Genomic DNA, 26010 nt, shown 5'->3' with positions numbered 1-26010 from the left:
GAGTGTTATGGAAGTCGGCTCAGTATTAGCTCCCCTCTTTTCTAGGGTTTTATCCAATTTATAACACGTAGGGTTTAAAAAATAATGAAAAGGTTTTTTGGGTCCATGGGCCTTGGAATGGTGCAGATGTATTTTTATAATGTAAACGGAATTTTTATTTTTTTCTTTTGTTGTTATTTTTATAAAGGGTGCATATGCTAAATTATGGGGTCCATAAGAATAAAATTTCCCTCCGATATCCCTATTAATTTTTCATTTTTCATTTTTTCTGCTGGTCCCACACCCAACAATATATCCCAAAATAATGTGACCCTTTGTATATGAAACAAAATCACGGGGACCACCTAAAACAAAATTCCCCTTATATGTTGCCCTCTTCTTTTCTTTCTCTCATTTTTTCTTTTAATTGTGTGGGTTCCACCCCCTAACAATAATATTTCAAAAAAACGTGACCCTTTCCCATTTTGATAGATTTGTTATGAAACTTTGTCATTTTGTGGTGAGGTGGTGTAATCCTATTTGCTCATTTTTTATTTTTTATTTTTTTTTATTTTAAAAGTGTAAAAACAAAAAATATTTAATAACTATTTCTAGATAACTAAAAAAAAATACTCTTAAAATAAATAACTGGCTAAGCAAAATTAAAACCTATAAAGCATTTTTTTTTTTGGTAATTTTTCTTTCTTTAAAACACAAAATTTATACTCTAAAAATAGCAAATATTTTTATTCTTTTTTATTTTCGCAAATAATCCTACTAAATAAAAATAAAATGAAACTAACACGTCAAAATTTAAATTAAAAGAAATATTTAAAAACTATAAGGTTAAACACACGGGGAGGGTCAAAATTACGTGTCTACAAATTCTTGTGTGCAGATCCACCTTCTTTCACAGCTTCTCTAGCCAATTCTTTCCATTTCTTAGCATTATTTCTCATTTCTTCCCCTTTTTTGTTACATCCCGTATTCTCATGCGTTGGAAAGTGTGCGAGTTAAATGATATTAGTAACGGACACGAGGTTATCTCCCCCTGGTTAAAGTGATGGTACACATGTATCGTAAGGATTTGAAGTTAAACCAATCGAAGGAAATAAGTTTTGTTGAGTTCAACATTTATTTGAGTGAAATACGATCCAAGCTATAATATCCCGTATTTTTGGACTAGAAAATTGAATCGTCCAACATGAGCAAATTTACCTGAGCCCGGAGAATTCGATCATATCCAAGAATAAAAATCAAGAGCTCGATGTATATAAGGGATGAAGTCCCAAAATGATTTAAGACAAAAAAAATGCGACGACGATGATTGAAAATAATATTTTATATGTGGTAAATGAGGCTATGGACTATGTTATACTACATGATTATAATAATGAGTATATGAAGGGTGTTAAAAGTGATTAATATTAAAGTGAATTGAGATCAAGAATTGATTATCCGGATATTGGTTAAATGCTGGAATAAAATGAGAGACAAGGGACTTAATCGTTGGATAATTTTAGTGGAGGACTAGACTTTAATTATGAAATTAGTGGATAATTTTAATCATGAACCACTTTCCACGTGTAACTCTTGTAAGTGACTATCATATGACTCACTTTATAGTTCTTGACTTATGTGGCAGCAAAAGGAGGTCCTACTTATATAGACAACAATATATATACTATATGCACGTATAGGCTTAGAAGGGGTTAGAAAAAAAAGGGTACTTTCACTTCAACACTTTAGAAGCCTAGCTAGTCTTAAGTGAAACTAGCTTTTACGTATGCTGCTAGCAGCAGCTAATTCTATCTATGGAAAAGCTCAACCATGCTCCCAAACACCTCTAAATATTTCTAAAGGTTCCATGGTCATCCTAGAAAAATTCCTCACGGTTTTGGAGTGATTTCTCCATGGAAGGTCCTTGTGATGTTAGGTAAGCTCATCCTTCTTCTTGTGTTGGGGATTTGAGATTCCTTCAAATTGAAACAAAGTTAAATACAACCGATTTTGGTGTTTTGCGGTAAGACCCTACTCCATCTATGTGGAACTAAGGATATACAAGTTACGGCTAGCTTGTAGAATCGGAAAATTACAGTTCTGATGTTATTGTCTCTTGGGCTGTTTTGGGTAATGTAAGGTGCTGGCATTATTGTTGTGATGTTGTTGCATATTGGATCGTTTTAGGAATTGAAAGTCGTTCATGTTATAGATGAACAAGATTGATGGTTTAAAGGTGTTAAATGTTAAAAATTATAAATTGAAGAACTAAACGATACACTTGAAGTGTTAGTTATGTTGTGTAGAGATGTTGAGCTGATTTAGTTCTGTCGAACGGTTGGAGATACTGATGGATACGTAACCATGTATTGGTTGATGAAGTTATGAGGTTTAAAAGGGAGCTAGATGAAGATTATGGCGCAGAAGTTCGTCTAGAATTGTTTTCCCTTCATCGGCTAGTTACTATGCTTCTCGTTATTTATGGAAGTATTGCCTGGATGGTTGTCGCTTGATTTTCTAAGGAAGCTGATCCTATTACCCTGTTGGGAAGTCGACAAGCAGGTATGTAAAGCTATCCTTTCTTTCTTTTTGACATGATTTATGTGAGACAAGCTCATATTCTTAGAGACACTAGGATGGCTAATGTTCTTGATTTCTAGAACCTATTTCATTATGTTTTGATACGTGTCTATGATTCGTAAAGTTCTATTTGATATAATCCATAGTGACATTCGAGGGGTACTTGACATTACTGTTGTCTTTGATACTCAAGTGTTAGTTCATTCTACTTAATATATTGAGTCTCAGATGATGATTTAGTTTGCATATGGTTGCTCACTACTCTGCTCGTGCATGCCGTTAATATATCTTTCACCGAGTCTCGGGCCGGGTATGTTTTCGTGCACAGTTTCACTGCATTGTTCACCGAGTCCCTCACTAGAGGGTCGGGTACGTGTATATATATATGATGATATGATTATGGCACCGAGTCCCATGATGGGCCGGGTATGGTATGTGATGACTTTATTCACCGAGTCCCATAAAGGGCCGGGTATGGTATATGATATAGACATGCATGATTCTCATCTCGTAAGGTACAGGTGCACTGGTATCTTTGATTATCATGCTTGCCTCCTGTAATATTTTATTCAGTTAAAATTTACTTTATCGTATTTCATGCTTTATATACTCAGTACATATTTCGTACTGACCCCCTTTCTTCTGGGGGCTGCGTTTCATGCCCGCAGGTACAGACACTCAGTTTGGCGATCCTCCAGCCTAGGACTTTTGCTTAGTTGTTTGGAGAGCTCCATTGTTCCGGAGCCTAGATTATTTTGGTACAGATCTTTTGATGTAGACTTATGCATATCCAAGGGCACGGCGGGGCCTTGTCCCATCATATTTCACTTTTATACTCTTAGAGGTCTATAGACATATATGGGTTGTATATAGGTTTTGGTCAGCTGTGACTCCTCAGGAGACAGGTTTACTATGATATATGGCGTTATGAATCTTTAGTTGCTTTTACAAATTTCCATTCCATCCTTAGTTTCAGTTTGAATATATCTAACAGGTTTGTATATGAATGTCCAGCTCAGGCACTGGTCATGGCCCATGGGGTTGGGTCGTGACAAAAGTGGTATCAAAGCAGTTCATCCTCGCAGTGTCTACAGACCATGTCTAGTAGAGTCTTGTTTATCGGTGTGTTGTGCACCACATCTATAAATAGGAAGCTACAGGACATTTAGGATGTCACTTTTCCTTCATATCTTAGTATCGTGCGATAGAGCCAAGAGATAGGAAATGATATCCCTTGTATACTGACCTTTGATTTCAGCAGGAGAGTGGTGTCGACAAGAGAAGGTAAATAATGCTACTGGGAGTTACAGAGGCTTATATTTCATTGAGGTTACGTTATCAGAAAGTGTATATACAGAATGGCGACTGGTCATCATCAAGGTTAGTAATTTGTAAATATAGTAAGAAAATGGATTGAATGTATATATATTGATGATAAGTTCAGTTATAAAGTGTGAACAGAAGAAGCTGAAGGAATCAATAAAAAGATAGGTAAGCGGGGTATATGTCAGATACGGTATGAATGTTGCAGGTATGATTGAAACCTGCAGTTAAAGATTGAAAGGAAAAGTAAATAGAAAAGTATAACAGGTATAGTTTGAGTTAAACATACGAGGTAAGTTCATCATTTTCGTACGGTTGTTGATATTGGGAGCCCTGTGTGGCTATCATATGATATATATATATATATATATATATATATATATATATATATATATATATATATATATATATATATATATATATATATATATATGTGTGTGTGTGTGTGTGTGTGTGTGTGTGTGTGTGTTGGCCCTGTGAGGCATTGTTGGTATTTCCTGTGTGCAGGTTTTGGGGTAGTAAGAAATATAGAGGAAACTCTACCAAAATTTTCCTAGAAATAAAGAGAGAATGAGATATAGGTTCGTTAGACACTTAAAAGAATATAATTATCATGTCAATCAAATTCTATAATATAGGCTTAATTATTGAATTAAAATATTATTTTGATAATATTATTTATTATTTGTTGATGTTAATTACCAATTATCATTTGCTATTTAAAAATTTCTTCGTCCAATTATAGATTAAAAAATTATTTTCTCCTGTAATTTTGTATCGTACATGCTGGCAAAAATAAGTAATTAACAAAGATTTCACTTAAGGTAAGATTAGGTTTAAAATCAAAAGAATAAATACAAATAGACTATCTTTGTTAAATATACTTAAAAATGAATCAAAATTGTAAATTATAGTCCGAAGTACGTTAGTTAATTATGCAAATTAAGAAGAACTATAAATATTATAGTTATAAAAACATTGTAGTTAAAGAAACCAAACAGTAGTAATACTAAACAATTGCAAAAAGTGGAGTATATTTTTTACCTTTTTAATATTAAAATATTTTGCAAAATACCGTATAATCAAAGACAAAATAGTTAAATTCAACATGAAAAAGTTATTACAATGTGAATTTCATAAATGATTTATTAAATTAAGAAAAAGAAAAAGAAAAAGATATTATTTTTTAACATGCATCTTTTGGAAGGAAAATGAAAGCTTAAAATAAGAACAATTTAATTTTATGGAATTTCAATATTTTTTTCGTGTGTTTAATTTGAGAAAATATCTTGTAATATCAAGGGTCTTAATTATTTATATTTATTTATAAGTTAACTTTATTGATTTCATCATACAACAATATTTTTTCGCAGTAAATACTTTTGACATGAATGGAATATTGTAATATTTTTTGGTAAAAAAATAAGTAAGTTTAATTCAAAAAACAAGTGAAATTAATTTAACATATGAAAAGCCGAATTTGGATCATCGGAGATTTTAGTCTAAAAATATTTAAGTAAAATAGAAATTAGAAAAGCCAATGTTTGATTTTTTTTTTTAAATTAATATATAAACTAAAAAAATGTTTTCCCTTAACTTTCGGATAGAAGTCTATTGAAAATATCTAATTGATGTTGGAAAAACAAAGGAACAATAACAGAATTTTTTTACAAAATATCTACAAATTGAATTTTGTAAGATCAATCCGAGCCAAATGACACTAGTTTTTCTACTATATAGAAGACCCATGATTAGAACGACCAAGGGCAAAAACGTGATTGTTCTTGATGATATTTCAATTGCACTCCATCACTTTTCCACTCCAAGTTTGTCACACCACTGACAACCATAAGTCCGTAAGTATCTATTCTTCTGCTATTTTTTGTCTTTTCAATTTCTCTTCAGATTAACTATTTCTTGGTTGTTGAAGGAAATATTAAACATTTAGTTAAAACAGATTATGGTTGTAACTCCATTTGCTTTAGAATCTTTTCAAAATTTCAAATTCTGTTCATACCGAATTTGATTGCTTTTTTTTTTTTCGTTTCCAGCCACGAAAAAAAAATCACTTTTCGTTTTCATCTCCTGTTAATTTCTTCCATTTCCATCTTCTGGCCCTATTTGTGGAGGTATACTCTGGTAATTTGGTGCTAATACTTGAGTTCTTGACCTAATTTTTATACAAGGTTGTATCATATATATACTATCTCAGGTATATATATATGATAGAATGAAGTGCTGGTCAAGAGAAAATTTGGGCTTCCTTTGTGTCCAAGTTACTACTTATCTTTCGGGCTAATCATTCAGGTATATTGTTGTATTTACTGTTGTAACTTTCCTAATAAAACTTATGTTTGTTGTATATATATGATTAAGTTTATTATTATTGTGGTTAGCTGTTGAACTGTATATCTTAGGAATTCCTAATTAAAAGCGTTTTACCAAATTTGGTGCATATTCATGTACGCACTACAAGTTGTACGTTCAGCATTGGTCTATAAGCACAGAAAAAAGGTTGGATGCATTTAATATAAGGCATAAGCACAGGATCTCACAGGTTCTGAGGTTTCAAAAGGAAGTTGGTGATTTTAGTTATATGTTGAATACCATTCACTTAATGGAAAGGGGTTGTATTTAATGTTCTAACCTTTTAATCATTAACCATCAGTTCATTTGAAATAAGCAAGCATATATATTTTTGTAGGGGTTGAAGATTACTGTTAATGTTAAGGTTCTATAATGAGTATCTTAACTAAAGCGCATAGTCCTTCATTTTTTATTTTTTTTTGGTATCTTTTGTATTAAAGTCCCTGTAGTTGTTTACTTCTCCACTATTCTCAGAGTTGTTCTTCTCGAGTTGTTGTTTCGCTTTTCAGGTTAGCTATTCCTTTAAATAGATTCCTCAATATTGGAGCTTAAGTTAATGGGAATTAATCTATTGTGCTTATGGAAATTGATACTTTTGAATATAGATAACACCTTGTTAATAATCTTCAACTTTAGGAGCCTATGCTATCTCGAGAGTTGATAGTGTGGTTTAATTCCACATAAGTCGTCATAGTCCTCCAACATTACTTTTGTTGTGATAATAATTGGCTCTCTTCAACGGTAATTGCTTTAATTATCTGAAGCTTATCCTATTCAAGTAATTCCCCACCTGTCCCACGTGTGAATTTCTGCTCTTACAAGGGCCCTGTTTTCGTTTATCAATTTACCAAGTTGAGTGCTATGTTTTTATTTCCTTCCCCATTTGTTGCAAATGATATGGGAAATAATTACACCATCTAATTTTTTGGTGTTGTACTGAGTGTTCCTCTAGGCATATTTCTTTCTGCCTGATGAGAATGAATAATCGTAATGTTGCAGGTTTTCAAGACGATTGTCGTATGGACACTTGTGAGAAACAAATTCCCATATTTATGGATCCTTGACAAACAGAAAAAGTCACATGATAAGAATGTCAAACGCAGTAAAATCTATGATCATATGACAATGGCCAAGAAAAAAGCATTGTTATTGCAACAACACCTCCAAAATTTAGAGGCAATAATTGCCTTCTTGCAAACACAAATAATGTCAACATCTCATGCATCGTAATCTTGCTATTAGTGCCTCTTGTTCTATTTTCAGAATAGGTTAGAATTTCAAATCTGCTATTTCTTTCTTTTCTCATATATCTCATATGAGAAAAGAAAATAAACAACGGTTATGCCGATGTTATCTGTATGTGTATAAGAATAACTTTTTCTTTATAAGAAAATCTAATATTAGATCCAGCTTGTCCGCTCCTTTCTTTTATTTTAAATGTTTTCATGTAGTAGTTTCTGGGCGTTGCAAAGGGAAGGATGTGGTTCATCTTTTTTGTGTTTTCAAAAAAGGTGTGCCAAAGCCGTCCTCCTCATTTAAGTTTCTTAGGTTGCTTTTTGATATTGTTTTAAGAATTGAGTAGTTCAATTAATGACCTTATTACTATCAATGACATTTGATTGAAAAGTAAAATTTGTTGTCTGTTTTCTTTAAGTTAGTATAATACACTAGAACTTTTTTGCATGTACTTGATCTTCTAGCTTATGCTCGATGAATGGGGGAATTGCAGAACGAAGGGCTCCAAAGAGTCCAGCCTATTTCTGTAGAGAGGGGATTATGCTCCTGGCTTGAAGGTACATTTAATCACATCTCACAGCTCTTTTTTGAAATTTTCTTTCCAGAAGAATTATAATTTTGCTATATTCTTTTCTTAATTTTGCAACTGATGATGTATGAATGTGTTAATAGGTACTCAAGATAATTTGACATCAAAAGTGTAGAATAAACTACGGAAAAGGGCCAAAATTACCCCTGAACTTTGAAAAATAGTTCATCCATATCCTTCGTTATACTTTAGGGCCAATTATACCCTTACAGTTATACTATGGGGTCAATTATACCCTTCTGTCTAACTGTTGCCACGTGGCATCATCCCAGCCCTTCAAAATTATTTTACCCTCAAATAATTTTTTACTCACTAAAATAACTCAATCCGACCCGATTTTTTTTTTCAGCAAAAATAATATGGATAATTTTTCCAGAAAAAAATATAAAAATTATCCGTATTATTTTTGCTGAAAAAAAAAAAAAATCGGGTCGGATTGAGTTATTTTAGTGAGTAAAAAATTATTTGAGGGTAAAATAATTTTGAAGGGCTGGGATGATGCCACGTGGCAACAGTTAGACAGAAGGGTATAATTGACCCTATAGTATAACTGTAAGGGTATAATTGACTCTAAAGTATAACGAAGGGTATGGATGAACTATTTTTCAAAGTTTAGGGGTAATTTTGGCCCTTTTCCGAATAAACTATAACAGTTGATCTGGTTTTTCTCCATTGGAACTGTGTTTTCATGAGTGTTGGATTTTCTTAATTTTTGTGGTTATTTCACAATCATTTGCTAGAAATATCCATGTATTAGAACTAAATAGGCTTGAGCATTCTTGTAAAGGATTGTGGGAATGTTCTTGTCCAGGGATAAGGTTGAATACGGATCATGTCTGCTCTAAAATTTTGGTGGTCCTCCTTGTGTTTCCTGGTATGACGTACATTCAGCGTTACATAGCAGAGAAATGGACAGATAGCCATAGGGGAAATGGGTGAATCCTGTCATTTCTACAGGACACACCGTTTTGCCATCTCCGGAGTTCGAGGACTCCTAGTTAGTGGGCTTGGATGAACTCCATTAGGTTTCCTTAAATTTCCTACTTTGACATGATTTATGTCCAATTCCTAAAAATTGGAATGATCTAGAGATGTTGCTTCTCCAGGATAGTGTGCATGAACAAGCATCCATGGAATGTAATTCACAGAAGGGAGCAAATTTTACTGTACTTGAATATATAAATTATGAAACTGTTTCTTGTGTTTCTATACGTTGAACTTTCTATTTAGTGATGGAGTTGTGCTTCACTTTCGTTTCTCTAAAATCATGGGCAATCACTTTAAGGATGCATACATATTTACATGTCTCAATTGTATATCTCACATAGATGTTGTGTTAAGATTTAACACAAATTAGCACATGTCTCATCCTTAAATTGTCAGAGATTAATTTTAAAATGCAACTGCTTTTGAAAAAACGCGCATGAACAAGTAATGTACCAAGAATGTCATTTGTACCGCTATCTTCCTGGAACTTGAATGTAATTTGAAGAAGAGAGCAAATTGGTTATTCTTCAATGAACCGAACTACAGATTCTCAAATTGTTACACATATGCTCCAATCTAATATGTAGGTTTGTGTTTCACTATTTATCAAGAAGGAAATGGCGCTTTTATATGTGTAATGTCATGGTTCCTCTAAACTATTTATTGTCACTTCCTCCGTTTCATAATTAGTGTTTTTAGTTTGAGTGTATCCCTTGAGAAAATTACTCACTCCTAGAAAAGAAGAAGTGTTTCTACTAACTTGCTCCTAATCAAATGTCTAGAAAACAAATAGCTCTTTAATGGGTTCTTGATTATGTAAAAACTTCATCTATTTAGATACGGGTAAAATTGGAAGAAGAAATTCGATGCATTCTTAATTTTGTGAAATACCATTTATTTTAAAACAAATAAGAAGGTAAAAACACCACTTATTTTAAAACGGGAAGAGTATTTAAAATTTCAATCATATATCTTGGGTGAATGCAAGTTAAGATTAGAAATAAACGAAATAACATCGTAATTCAAAATGTTGGGCCCATCCTTAGCACGGGCAGAAAATCAACCCCGTAATCCACGGAGCCATACCATCTTCAAAGGTAAAAGATTCTTACATTTATTAGTAGTCTCTACTAGGAGTATATTAGAAATGGGAGTTGGAGGACCAACAAGGACGAACACTGCAATTTATAATTGTACTGGGAGCAGTGTCAGTTGTACCATAAACTTGGCCAAAGTTTATTGGACATTGAATTTGTGTGGCTTTTTGACAAACACGTGTACTGTACTTAGTGTTTCACCAAAGCACCTCTGCAAACACAATTTCCAGTTTCCACACTTACAAATTTCCTTCATTTGCATTGCCCCTCTTCTGTTTAATTTCGCTGAGACAGCGTAATGAAGATAAAATTTCGGTGCTCAATCTATTTATGTTGCTCAATTGCTCCAACGAATCCAAGAAATTAAACGGCACTATGAGGCCCTTTTATTCCTTAATATAATTGTCTCTTATTTGTTTCGTTTATTTTCTGAGCATAAGCGTTCTCACTGATACATATAGGGAATTGTAACTGGCTTTGGAAGAATTTGTGGACGCTATAGGGATACTATGCGACAATGGATACTGCCTGGTGAATCTGCCCAAAAGGTGTAGATTTTATTGAATTATGTACTGATATTTCTATGATCTTTCGTCAGAATATGACTAGGTTTTGCAAATTTGCTTTAAACAATTGCTATTGACTATAATAAAGATGAAGTGAATAAACTTATAACTCAACCCCGCTTTCTTATTGACAGTTTGAAGTGGTTGTATGGTGCGAAATAGCTAGGTTTTGATATTCCGTATATAAATTTATACTACATTTTGAAACACTTCATGATGAACGGATATGTGAATCTTGAAACTTTTTACGTTTCAATGAGCTTGGTGTGATTAAAAGAGAAGACAAAGTTGTTTTATATTATCTGTTAGACAAACTTGTTTTATATTATCTGTTAGTTATTAACAATCAAAAAGAATATATGTTGGTTATTCCAAAAAGGCTTATAATTGTCCTGATTCAGTTAGTGCTTTTTTCTTCTTGGAAGGATAATGCAAAACATTATTTTTCCTTTTAGATGAGTTTTCACTTTTAATAGCTTATGTATATACCAATGAGCCATTTCATATGTGATTTCTATGGCATTAATTCGTATAGTATATATTGTCGACTAAAAGGTACAAAAGAAAAGAGGCATAAGAAGAATGATTAACCCAAAATAGAATTAGACTGACTCAAAATTCTATCAGCACTGTGAGATGAGTGCTATTGGAAGGAGTAGGTGGTTTTTGTGGTTTCAGGGATATTTGTGGCTAGCATCCCACAGTGAGTTAAGGCATGATTTTTCGAAACTGAGTATTTCCATGTTCAACATAAAGTTTATCTGGAAGATAAGGTTGTGATGCTCATTAATCTTTATTTCTACGCTTGATTTTTCTTTTTCTCATGCGAAATATATTCTGTTGAGAAGATATGCATAATTAGAAACCGGAAGCTTTGGTGGAATGGAGAAATGCCCAACTTTGATGGGATGGAACAGGAATAAGCGGAGTGGAATTTCTAGCTTTCTGGAATGAGGCTTTGACTGCTCAGTTGTCAATTAAATTCCATGTTCTTTGTTGGTAAAAAGGCATATACCATTCAAGATTAACTGTATGCCATGGGAGGGAAATGATGATTGTCCTACTATTACTGCTCTTGCTGCTTTTGGGCTATACTCCACACTGCCAATATGCTAAAAGCTCTAGAGCTTTGACCTACAGTCGAGGTGAAAGAAAAGCAGTTACAAAAACGAGATACAGGGACCGAGTGGAAGAGTTATAATCTATAGGCCTGTCCGACAACATCTATGTAGTTGAAGTGCAAGTACCACCAAGCTTAATTTTATTTTTTCTTCAATATAGCTTTAAGTAGCCATGTGACTAGGAGGTCACGAATTCGAGCCGTGGAAATAGCCTCTCGCAGAAATGCAGGGTAAGGCTGTGTACAATAGACCCTTGTGATCTGACCCTTTTTCGGACCCTGCGCATACTGCGAGCTTATCGCACCGGGCTCCCCCCCCCCCCCCCCCCCCCCTTTTTTTTTTTGATAGCTTTAAGTAGCCGGCATTTACTGTGTTTTAGAATATTATTATCACTTAATTTTATGTTTCATTCTGCCAAACGAGTGAGCTCTACGTAAACAACGATCCATGTACATTCTTATGATAATGCTTTATATGACATCTAATTGCAATAGGAATATATAATCTGGGAAGAAAAGTATTTAGAATCTCCAGGTCATTATTAGTAGATGAATAAGGATGAGTAAGATGGAATAAGATTCATCAAACATTCCAACTAGAAATAAATGCCAATCAACTTTATAATGATGGAACCATCTACTAACATATATGTGTCCTACCTATAAAATATGGTGTAGACTAGAGAGAGGATCACGACTAAAAGAATCTGATCTCATAATTGGTATATGCTTATTAATTTATCCATGAAAAGCCCTGTGAAATTGAAATGAGGAACACACATTTTTTGTAAATTGTGGTACACTGTAGTAAAATGGCTTTCTCCATCAAAGAGTTATATACATGAAGGTGTTCTCAGGAGCCTTTAGAAACTAATTGGTCTTGTATGATACCATTGACAGACAAAATTTAAGTAAAGAGGATTCTAAAGACTCAAACCATTTAAATATGACTTGTGTGGACTGAGTTAACAGTGGTAAATAAGCCTGCAATATTGAAAATTCATGAAAGCAAAAGAAAGACATAATTACTCTGAGCTGGAAATGATTTACTTTTGGAACGATTTTGTGCAACATTAATTGGCAGTTGAAGTTTATCGATGGAAGTCGGATGTGCCGGAGACATTAGCATGGAGGATAGCACAATATGCACTGGACAATTCCAAGAGCACAGAGCATTACACCCTTTCTAGAGTGTTCACAATGGTGGAAAGTATGATCATATTACTGTCAATTGTAGCCAATATTTGGCATTTATAGTGTTGTGCTGTCACACCCCCAACGAGGAGTAATGACAGGCTCCGACTCGTAATACGAAGTCACATGACTTATCTGTTACTTGGACATCACATACCATAACTCAAGAACGTTTGCTCGCGGAAAAGGAGCCAACCTAAAGGTATTCGATAAATCAACATATATATACACATGCGGACCGACAAGGTCGCTACAACATCAAGTATATCTCAAAGCCGACAAGGCAATCAAAACATATCAAGAAACCAAAACAAAGCCGATAAGGCCATACATAATATTTACATATCCCACAATGTCCATGAGCCTCTAAGATTATACATATGAACACATATTACACCAAAAGAAAAATACCAAAAGATAGCAAGCCCGGAGTAGAGGTACTTGCTAGCACTGCTGAAGCTGGGAAGTCCTACTGTGGTTGCTCTTCAACAAATCTGTCAAGGCTTGCAGCACGAAATGCAGCGTCCCAAGCAAAGGGACGTCAGTACGGATAAAAGTACTGAGTATGTAAGGCAGGAGGGCAACAACACAATTGAGATAAAATGGGACATTAGTATAGGCAAAGGAAAAATTGAACATCTGGAAGTAGCACAATATGCAATGCACGATAAAATCATTTGTATGCTCATATGTACATATATATATATAATAAATAATATCCATGCCCGACCATAAGGCTAGGTGTCATATATGTCAAATCATGCCCGGCCATTAAGGCTCGGTGTTATCATCATTAGCCCGCGTCCAGGCCTCCCGCGTCCGGGACAATATCATAACATGCCCACTGCAGTGGTGTGCGCATCTACGCGCCATGCCCGGTCGACTATAGCGCGGCACGGTGTAGTAAAATAGTGCAATACATATATATATATATATAGGTATATACCATTATTGGGATGGACTGAAAAAAAAAAAGAACCGCGCAGAGTTCCGCTTTCCTTCCGCGATGCGGAAGGAAAGCGCAAGGTTCTGAGGCCTTCCGCGATGCGGAAGAAAAACGCAAATGCCTGAAGCTTTCTGCGCAGACCTCTGTTTTCCTTCCATAACACTGTTCTGAGGCTGGTTTTGCATGAGAAAATCAAGGATCTTATTCTTGGCCTTTCAGGGTGACATAAGGTCGTTAACCCCCGAATAGTTTATGGAATTCATCTCGAGTCCAAAGGAATAATCGAAGACGACGAGTGAAATAATGTCTTAAAACCAATCAAACAACAAGACCTTAAGATTTAAATTACAATCATAGGAATGAAGTAACATTTGTTATGGAACGCTCGTGTTTAAGTACCAATTGGATTCATGCCAAAGAATGAGGAAAACAACACCTTACATACCTTATCCGTCGCACCACCACTTAAGAATTCCTTATATCGACGCTTGCCCTTCACCCGAGCCTATATATCGAGAACGATATCATTAATCACACCTTCATCATAAATCCATCAACTTATAAGTATTAATTGTGGAAGGCTAATTTTTGCATATTTTCATCAACTCATGAGCACCAATTTATGGAAGTCCAATTTGGGTTACAAAAATTTGGACAACATTTCCCCTATATCGTCGACTTCTTCCAAATACCCAGAACAACTCCCAAACAATGCCAATAACATCAACAACAACATTCTTAACATTCTACAAGACAAATATATGTATTTTCACTCAAAATCTTCTTCAAACCTCAATCCATAAGCCAACAACATCAATACAACAAACTACAACTCTTATTCTTGTAACTATTCCTTAATCAAAGTTAATAAGAAAAAGATTAAATGATTCATACCTTATTTTTCCCTAAAGTGGCAAGATATTCAATACCCACTTGTTTCCAATCTAGCTTCAACACAAAACGATATGATACTCGCGACTATACGTTGTCCGGACTTCGATTAGCACTCTAGAGCTTGAATTTTACTCAAGATTCTTACTTTTAGGTAATATTTAAGAGCCTTTTTGGAGTGGAATTTTCTGGAAATTGTTGGAGAGTTTTGGATGAAAAAAAAATGAGGGTTTGACCCTTTTTATAGGGGCTGGCCGCAGCACTGTAGCTACAGTACTATAGCAGTGTTGTTTCTGCTTGTCGACTCAGTTTGTAACGTCTATAATGCTCTACTCCGATATCCAATCGACGAGCGGTTTGTTGCATTATAACCTAGACTCGACGTACTTCATCTTAGAATTTTGAAACACCTTAAAACTCCTAATATTCATGGAGATATGCCCCTCCAAAGTTGACTAAAAATCCTGTTTCCAATTTTTCGAGACACTTAATTTCCTTGATTTGCTTGGTCCCCGAGTCTTCCATAGATTATTATATGAACTCAAACCCTCGTAACCATGAGATGAATGTGCCACGTCTAGACTTAACCAACTAACGCCCAATAGATTCCACGTACGCGACTACGAGGCGTAACATGTGCTTTTTTATGTCAGATAACTTACTGCGAGAAATTAGAATTTAACAATTCTTAGTAGTTGCAAACAATGATCTTCATAGGTTAGATATTAGTTGAGAAACAAGCAAGAAATATGTATGCAATTTGATTCGTTATGTTTGGTCTTGTTTGATCATTCATTCATTATGAAGCTATATTGTTTTCTCTTTCTGTTCTTTTATCTTCAGTCGTTTCTACTATCTTGATTTGGCCAGTATTTGGCCTTTGTAATGCCCTGCTTTTATTGTCTTTTCTGAAATCCATGAAGAAATTGACATGTACCAATTGTTGATAGTTGTGAAAAATTAGTTCTTTGGTTATAAAGTTTCTATGGTTATTTAAGGTTGCTTATGAAGATTTTGGAATGTCTACAGAAGTATAGACAATTGACATTAACAGCAACATAAATGTGATGTCTACACAGTGTAATCAACATAATTGTTGGAAGCACCAGACAGGAGCGTCTTTGCTTCTACAAGCATCAACTACGTATTGTACCTCATATGCTTTGCCAATCAATAGTGTAGCACAACTTTGAATTTTGTCGAGGTTATTGTGTCGCTCTTCTGCAACAGACTGTAGATCGGGTTGCAAGCTCTCAAGTTCCTTCAGAACTATTTGAATTCCCATTTAACGAACTTGACTGTATCTGTTGAATCTCCAGTTGAGCAAAAAATAAAGTCAAGTCGTTCCAGACGATCAAAAAGACAACTCTTTGAAGACAGATATTGGTTAGAAGACATCTTTTCTCACAAGTGGTGAGTGATTAAAAGAAACTGTGGTGAAGTTTGAACTGCAAGGAGAAGAAGGAGAGCAACTTCGATGGTTTGATACTAAGCCTTTGCATACAAAACTATATTTTATACTACCTGCAGCTTAGGTTCTTTCTTCTCTTTGAATTCCTCTTTGATGAGAATTTTATATTCCGTATCAACTGTATTAGTTGCCAACTATCGTATAAACAATCCACAAATATTTTAGTTATACACTGATACTCAACTATCATGATCTGCCATATGCGTCCACGGAATTAAATTTCAATTCACATTTTATACAGCAATTTGCATTAGTTGTTACATTAAGGACAGTTGACTTTAAGGAAGATCAGCATCATTTACCAATCACTTTTTTATGTTTCTGTAATATTTATTCTGTTTCACCTAATCTTGACCCTTCTAAAGTACAGGTCTTTTTCTATTAGGATTGGATAACTTATATTTGATTATCTTAGGATTGGTCCACTAAAATTTAGTTTTACAGCTTAAGCAAATATTGGTAGACTATGTATGCAGTTTAAAATTATAATTTTAGATGCAAACTTCTCAATAACTGATAATAAAATGCTCAAGCAAAGCACATAGGTTAGTGATTAGTACTAAAAGAAAAATGGACTAAAAATAACAAGTCTGCAATTTTTTCAGCTAAAAGCATACAGCGATGGAGAGAGTAATAAAAAAGAGAGTAATTAAAGTATGGGATGCATGTTGCACGAGATTCCTTTTGTTATAATGTGCAATGACAAGCTAATAGAAATTTGCATTTCATATCAATTTTAATGATAAAGATGGTAGACTTCAGAACAAAGAGTAATTAAAGACTTAAAGTCATCTCTCACCATTAGAAATACTCATATGACATTGATATAAAGTATCATATCACATGGATCGATTAGTTATCAGATTGACAATAGACTTTAGATATAGAAGGAAACTTCTATCATATATGATCACATCATGTTGACAAATTGAAGAGTATCTATTAAATTTATTAAAATGAGAAGAAAAAAAGTCTAAATTTATTAGAGACAGCTCATATAACTATAGTTCAACTGAGATGTTTATTCATAGATACATGTGAGAGTTAAGGAGAGAAAGAGAGATTAGGGAGAAAATTGCTCTGTTCGAGAGAACCAACAACTTAGAAGGGACGCAATGAAATTTTTATTACAATTTACGGAACTAAACAATTAGCAGTACGGGATCACTCAAAAAAATGAAAAAGGTAAACACAAAATATAAGAAAAGTAGCTTGCTTCCATGGAAAATTAACTCAAAAGCATTTCTCCTTCTCCATCTTAAGGGGATGCAAGCACAACCTTGAAACACAAGATTTATCTCTAACCATTTACAACTTCCGCATCTCCTCCCATTTTCATGTATAACTTTTATCTCCCAAACTCTTTTTCATTATTCTACTTGTTTTATTTTGTAAGAAATGAGTAATTTTTTCTCTTCATCCAATGTATTTGCAGCCCAAGGTTGTCCACCTAGTCTGCATGTATGAAAATTATATGATCGGAACAGTGGCGGATTCAGGATTTTCATTCAGGGTGTTCGGAAAAAAGAAGAAGCTAAATATACACTGTAATTTTTTGCTGAGGGTGTTCAAAAGTTAATATATGCACATAAATACAGAAAATTTACCCTATATATACACTGTAATTTTTTGCCGAGGGTGTTCGGGTGAACACCCTCGGCTCTTGGTGCATCCGCCCCTGGATCGGAATAGAATTTCCTTTTGGCCCAGAGGCAGAGCTAGTGCTTTCTTACAGGTTCGACAGAACTCAGTAGCTTTAGTCTTAACTCTGTACTTGTATCAACGAATTCATTGAATATAGAGATAATGGTCAAAAATATACTTGAACTATCAATTTTTTGCGAGTTTCACACCCTAATTGGCAGTTGTTCACTTTTATTCTTGACCTATCACCATGTACCCCTTTTCATACCTGAACTATCATCATTTATGTATCACCATTTTGGATTTTGGGTTCTTTGATCAGAGAAAGAAACCAACAGAAAAGAGTAGACAACGCTTTTTTTTTTTTTTTGGCAACTAATTATAGGCTGCAGTTATAGCTGATATTCGTGGCGGTTTAAATATTGCGCTACTAAAAGGCGACTTCAATTATGGACTCGAACGACACCTTTTTAATATATAGAATACTATGAACAACCGATCTAATTAACATAGAATTGCTATTGAAGCATAAGTTAGAGTTCAAAATAAAAGAATAAAAAAATTGTCTTACTTGATGAAGAAAAAGAAGAGTTATGCTGTTGATGCGATTGGAGTGGCTACAGCTCCCCAGTATTGTGCTTTTGTCCCAATTTACATGACTCTAGAATAATAATTTAACCTTAAAACAGTCCGTCCCACATTTTTATACAGTATTTAATAATAATCTAATTTTAAAATTATCATTTTTTATCCTTAATGAAATAATTATAAAATATATATTTTGTGACTAGTGGAGAGATCTGAGTATGAGGAATGATACTGCTAGATTTTGACTTGGAACACTACAACTAAAGGGTATCCAACAGAGGAGCACCTCCACCCACGACCGATAGGTCCAGGGTTCGAGTCACAGGAAAAGTATGGAAGCACTATAAATCCTCCAAATGTGGAGGGGGGGGGGGGGGGTAAGAAAAAAGGTATCCAAGGCTAGAAGCTGTTGGACATATGTTGGTACAAAAATATAGATAGCAAAGGATACAACAGTTACTACGCTTTAATCCCAAGCAAATTGGAGTTCTCACTGTCCACGACACTCCATTTAAGTATATCTCGGTCAATATTATTTTAAAAATTTAAAAATTACTAGAAGTTCTATATATTTTCCACGAGTATATAATTCTCTAACATGATTACGAGCCTGTTTAACTGAACTTCTAAAAATCTTGATACTACAAAATTATCTTATTGTAGCTTTTTTTCACATTTATTTCCATGGAAAGACTTGTGTATTGACTTAAAAGATATCTCATTCATTTGGAATTGTTCCTATCTTCTCATTCTCCACTAAAATTGCTAAATTGGATGTAGAAATAGGAGGGACAACAAGTAGCCCCCAGTATTGACTTATGCATTGAGTTGAGCTATGTCTTGTTCAGAATTATATCGACTTAAATCAAAGTGAAACATCACTTGAAACGGTAATTTGTCCATTGTAACTTTCTTTGAAATTTCCATGGAAAGACTTTGTGCATTGACATGAGTGAAAGACTGGACTATCCAATTCTTATTGTAGCAATTTGATTTCTTTGGATTCCATAGCACCTTTGAGAAGACTTGCCTCCTTTTAACATCCATCGGTGAAATTTCCGTGAGGGGACTTGTGCATTGACTTGAGCCAAACATCTGATTATCTTATTTTTAGTTTAGCGATTGGATTAGCTTATTGCATTCATTTCAACGAAATAGAAATAACACTACAAGCAAAATGACAACAAGGTGATTTAGATTTCTTTGGATTCCACAACACCTTCGAGAAGACTTGACTCCTTTGAGCGTCCACCTGTGTTGTATATATATGTATAATATCTCATGAATTTTGATTTGTGAATAACACAAAAGAACAACTTTCTTGCTTTCTTCTCCCAAATTTTTACAGGAATAATATATTTCTTGCAAAAATGGGTTATGGACACCTCCCTTTTCTACTATCTTTATTTCTCTGTCATGAACTTGCTTTTTCTTCATCCATACCACATCTGTACCCCAAAGATCAAAGTCTTGCCCTTATAGAATTCAATCAGACCTTTGTTGTAGATGCCTCAATCACATTTTTTATTTGTGAATTCAATGGTCAGAAATCTTATCCAAAAACGAGTTCATAGATATGAACGGAGATTGTTGCTTATGGGATGGGGTGAAATGTGATGAATTTACTGGTCTTGTTATTGAACTTGACCTCAGTTGTACCAGTCTTATTGGAACAATTGATTCAAACAATACCCTATTCTAACTCTCTCATCTCCAAAGGCTTAACCTTTATGGGAATTCCTTCTTTTTGGAATTTACCCTAAATTTGGCAGGTTTTCCAGCTTGCCTCATCTTGATCTTTCCTACTCATCTTTTTCAGGTGAAATTCCTTCTGAAATCTCCCATTTTCCAATTTACAGTCTCTTCTTTTATCAGATTACCACATTGGGCGTAGACTTAGACCCCACAATTTTAAATTGCTCCTCCAAAACTTGACCCAATTAAGAGAGCTTGATCTTACTCAAGTAAATATCTCTTCAACCATACCTCCAAATTTCTCATCTCATATAACAACTCTGAGGCTCGCTAACACAGGATTGCTAGGGATATTACTTGAGAGTATCTTTAACTTGCCAAACTTGCAAGTTCTTAACTTAATTGGCAATGATAAGCTCAGCTGTTATTTTCCAAAGACCAAATGGAGCAGCAGTTCATCTGTGAGGGAGTTATATCTCTCACAACTGAATTTTTCTAGTAATATCCTACCTGAATCTCTTGGCTATCTAACTTTATTGCAGTCCTTGGACCTTCATTCATGCAATCTCTCGCGGCCTATTCCGAAATCTCTTTGGAATCTCCCCCACCTAGAATCCTTGTACCTTGGAGATAACTATCTTGAAGGACCAATTCCTCTGTTTACAAGTGGACTGCGAAATCTATCTTACCTTGTGCTATCAAGTAACTCCCTAAATGGAGCAATACCATCATGGGTATTCTCACTTCCATCACTTACTAAATGAGACTTGAGTTTTAACCACTTTTCTGGTTAGCTTAAGGATTTCAAGTACAATTCATTAGTCCATAGTGATTTAGGAGACAACCAGCTGCAAGGTCCTCTTCCTAAGTCACTTCATAACCTTGTTAATCTAATAGAACTTGATCTTTCATCTAACAATTTTAGTGGCAATGTAGATGTAAACCTCTTTTCAAACCTCAAACAACTTTCCTCTCTGGATTTTTCATATAATAGTATTTCACTGACCAATGAGAACAAAGTCAAGTCTACCTTGCCGCGGTCTCTTTCACATTTAGCATTATCGGCTTGTGATGTAAATGAATTGGATTTTTTGAGATCAACAAAGAATCTTTATTCCTTGGTGTCACACCCCTGCCAGGAGTATGACGGGCTCCGACCCGTAGGCCGGGAACCACCTGACTTATCCGTTACTTTGAACATTATAAACCATAACTCAAAGAACACATGCACGCAGAAAAGGCCCAACATAAGAATATCCGATCATTCAACACATATGTGCATATGCGGACCGACAAGGTCGCCACAACACAGCGTATATCATAAAGCCGGCAAGGCTAACAGTAATGTATCAAGAGCTCAAAATAAGGCCGACAAGGCCACTAATATATTATACCATAATATGAACCGGTGGAGCTACAAAACATCTAACTATACACACACGTCTACGAGCCTCTACATGGAATACAAATGATCATAAGGACAACACCAAATAGACTGCAGCCCCGAAGAAAGTGGAGTGCTCCTGAAAATCCACTGATAGAAGACCTATGGGTCTGATCCATCTCCCTGCCTACTTGCGGGCATGAGCGCAGCGTCCACAAGAAGGGACGTCAGTACGAATAATGTACTTAGTATGTAAGGCATGAATAACAATATAATATAGATATGAAAGGTAACATGGATTATAAGAGATAACCTGTACATCTAGATGCCTCATAAGGCGGATGCCATGCATGCTTAGCCTTAATTTTTTTTCTTATACATATACATAGTACCATGCCCGGCCATTAAGGCTCAGTGTCATATATATAGTATCATGCCCGGCCATTAAGGCTCGGTGTCATATATATAGTATCATGCCCGGCCATTGAGGCTCGGTGTTATCATCATTAGCCCGCGTCCGGGGCAATATCATAGCATGCCCACTGCAGTGGTGTGCACATCTACGTGCCATGCCCGACCGACTATAGCGCGGCGCAGTGTGAGAAAATACATACATATATATATAAAGCATGCATGAGAACCAAATAAGAGCTATAAATACATCAGAGTGACGTAAGGTCGGTAACCTCCAATTATATTATGAAATAATCATCATCGTTCTATCTCACCTTGAAGGAACAATTATTATAAGGCGAGAGCAACAACAATGAATAAAAATCAAGAAAATCACGAAAATAGCTCAACATTCTCATATTTACATTGAAATCATAAGCTTGGGACATTTAAATATGAAATCATCATCATCATCGTAATCATCATAGAAACATTCTCATCTTTAGCATCGTCATTAACATTGTAAAAACATGTCCGTTGTTGTTGTCATAAAAACTTATAGAATCATAAATCTGACTCGGAAAATAGGGACATTTTGGAAAACATTTACGGATTATCGGGAAAGGAATCATGCCTTGGAATCATAGACTTATAACTTTTGAAAACAAAGAAGTTATGGAAGCATTTATAAAATCGTAACATGGGAATAATGCCTTTGAAAGAAAGTGACGAGCCTTAACATACCTGGAAGATAACTTCTCGACTTCCAACTTACTTCCTGTTTTGCAATTCACTTAAGATCATTCATAGACTCGTAATCTACATATACAGCCATTTATACTATTGTTAGGCTCATCGTCATACGCTCGTCTTAAACCCTTAATTTAAATCCATTTAGAATCTGCCGAAATTCGGGCAGCATCTCCCCTGTTTATATGCCTAGATCGAAATCACAATTCAATAACCAACAACAACAACAACAATACCAACATCACAACAACGTTATCAACACCAATAGGCTCCATAAAACATCTCACACGATGTTTTCCAAGTTTCTCAACTATCCAACTTATTATACGGCTATGTAATAATTTTATCTCCATAAATAAACTGAAATTAATATTAATAAGGAGAGATTCATACCTTATTCTTTCTAGAGCAGCAATATGTTCAATATTTACTTTGAATCCTAGCCAATTCCGCCGCAAGACAATACTATAATCACAACCGCACGTTACGTGGACCTCGATTAATACTCCGTCACTTGAAATTACTCAAAATTCTCACTTTTGTGATGTATATTTGCTCTTATGCTTGCTGATTTTTCTGGAGTATTTGAGAGGTTTTTATGAACAAAAAGAGGGATTTTAACCCTTTTATAAGTGGGTAAAGTCGGTGGCACTGTAGCAGCACTGTAGCAGCGCTGTAGCAGCGTTGTTTCTGCTCTATCAGCTGAATTTGTGACATCCATAATTCTCTACTCCGATGTCGTATCGACGAACGATTTATTGCGTTGGAAACTAGACTCGACGAACTTCATTTTAGGCTTTTGTTTAACTCCAAAACACTTCATATGCTAAGAGGTATTCGTCCCTCAATTTGGACCAAAATTTTCATACGAAACTTTCCATGGCTTGTACCTTCCAAAACTTCATGGGACGTCTTCGATACTCCATTACTATGGTGAAGTACGTGGCATGCTCATGCTCCGAAAGTGCAGGGTGTAACACTTGGATCTTCCAAATAACAAGGTTCAAGAAAGAATTCCTGATTGGACATGATCTGATTGGAATCTTTCAATGGTTTGTCTTAATCTATCTCACAACATGTTGACAAGTTTTGACCAGATTTCTCTTCTTCCTCTAGATTCTATTGATTTGCATTTCAATTCTATTCAAGGATTGATACCTATCCCACTGCCTAGAGTAAAAGCTTTCGTCTTGTCAAATAATAATCTCAATGGGGAGATCCCTTCTTCTGTTTGCAATTTGACATCATTAAAAGTTCTAGATTTGGCAAGAAACAATTTGAATGGAGCAATTCCGCAATGTTTGGGTAATATTAGTGACCTCGAGGTTTTGGATATGCAACAAAATAGTCTTTCTAGGATTTTCCTAACGACATTTAGATTGGGAATTAAACTTAAAATCTTCAACTTGCATGACAATAAGCTAGAGGGAAACATTCCAAGATCTTTGGCCAATGTCAAAGAATTGGAAGTTCTTGATTTAGGAAACAATCACCTAAACGACACATTCCTTATGTGGTTAGGGACTCTTCCAAATCTACAGGTTTTAAGCTTGAGATCCAATAAACTGCATGGACCCATTAGAACTTCAAGTAGTACGAAATTGTTTCCTAAGCTTTGAATGTTAGATCTCTCTTGCAATGCTTTTACGGCCGAGATACCAACAAGTAGCCATGACTAGAATTAATGAGACGGTGAAAGCACCAAATGATGAATATTATGAAGACTAGGTAACTGTGGTTACAAAGGGATTGGAGCTTAAAGTTGTGAGAATCTTGTCTTTGTACATCACTATGGATCTTTCAAGTAACAAATTTGATGGGCATATTCCTAGTATGATGGGAAATCTCACTGCGTATGTTGAACTTATCCCATAGCAAATTGCAAGGTCATATACCAACATCAGTTAGAAAATTATCTCTAGTCGAATCATTGGACCTTTGATTTAACCAGCTTTCGAGAGAATACCAGAAACATTTGCTTCTCTTACATATTTTGCAGTTTTAAATCTCTCCCGCAATCATCTTGAAGGATGCATCCCTCAAGGAAATCAATTTAATACCTTTCAGAACAATTCATATGAAGGTAATGATGGATTACGTGGATTCCTAATTTCAAGAAGTTGTGGAAATAACTGGATACCAGATACAAACAACACAACAATTGTGTCGGCCGATGAAGAAAGAGATTCGACATTTCTAAGTGAGCTCAGTTGGAAAGTGGTTCTTATGAGATATGGTTGTGGACTATTTATTGGATTCTCCATAGCATATTTCATGCTTTCTTCTCGAAATCCAAATTGGCTTTCTTGGATAGTTGAAGAATTAGAATACAAAATCATTATGAGAAGGTGAAGAAGTTGAGAGGTCAAATGCATTACAGAAGAAGAAGAAGAAATAATGGTGCCTGTGTGGGATCCAGCCCATATTTTGAGGAAGAAAACATCTTCCTTGTCCATGGCAAAGGCAGGAATGTGGGCAAGGATTTCAAATGAAATCTTTAGTGTGGAAATTTGGCACCAGCCAAATTTAATGCCAAGAAGAAAATTGGCTCACTCCATCCCTATAAATAGGGAGCTCTCATTCAGTTTACATATACACCAAAACAAATCTCAAACAATACATCTGAGTGATAGCAGAGTGAGGTGTACCATAGACTGTGTAAGAAAATAGTCTGTGAAGAAAAATAGAATGTGAACGATATTTTAATGAGGTGGGAAAATCAAAAGAGTGTTATTTCTTTTGAGGATGTAGTGGTCCTAGGATTATTTGCACTCGTTACTACATAGTGTAAAATTCCTTATTATAGTGATATCAGTTACTCTTCTTGGTTGTGATTTTTCTCTTATTCAGAAGGTTTTTCACATAAAATCTTGGTGTCATTATTGCTGCATTTTATTCTTATTGACTTAACCATAACTTAGTGTTCCGCGTTTATCACTAATACCATGAATATTATTTTTGCGGGTCTATTTTATTCCCAACAAGTGATGTCAGAGCCAAGGTTCTGTCTGAGTATGCTCTGTGGTTGCAGCATAGTCTGAACTTCCATATCAGAAAAGAATTACTTTGGTCTCCTAATAAATAGTATTTATATTTGTGATAAACGATGGAAGCCAACACTAGTAGAATGGTTACTTTGAGTGGCGTAAGTTATGCCATTTGGAAGGGCAAAATGGAAGATTTGTTCTATGTCAAGAATTTTCATCAACC

General features: G+C 34.9%; 1 long non-coding RNA gene across 13 annotated transcripts; it reads left to right on the top strand.

Moving 5' to 3' along the window:
* The first annotated feature begins 1692 nt into the window (after nt 1-1692).
* On the top strand, nt 1693-11019 carry LOC132604421 (uncharacterized). 13 transcript variants are annotated; one of them, XR_009568730.1, is made up of 5 exons: nt 1693-2541; nt 3228-3317; nt 3818-6189; nt 7249-8042; nt 8886-9733. It is a non-coding gene; the product is annotated as an uncharacterized LOC132604421 (long non-coding RNA). The 13 variants fall into 13 exon arrangements; XR_009568723.1 differs by having other exon boundaries at nt 1693-1915; nt 2362-6189; nt 8886-9734; XR_009568722.1 differs by having other exon boundaries at nt 3228-6189.
* Nucleotides 11020-26010: the final 14991 nt, after the last annotated feature.

Source organism: Lycium barbarum, chromosome 7 (genome assembly GCF_019175385.1).
Source record: "Lycium barbarum isolate Lr01 chromosome 7, ASM1917538v2, whole genome shotgun sequence".
Taxonomy (NCBI): domain Eukaryota; kingdom Viridiplantae; phylum Streptophyta; class Magnoliopsida; order Solanales; family Solanaceae; genus Lycium; species Lycium barbarum.
The sequence above is the reverse complement of the archived record's forward strand: the minus strand, read 5'-3'. Positions and strand labels throughout refer to the sequence as shown.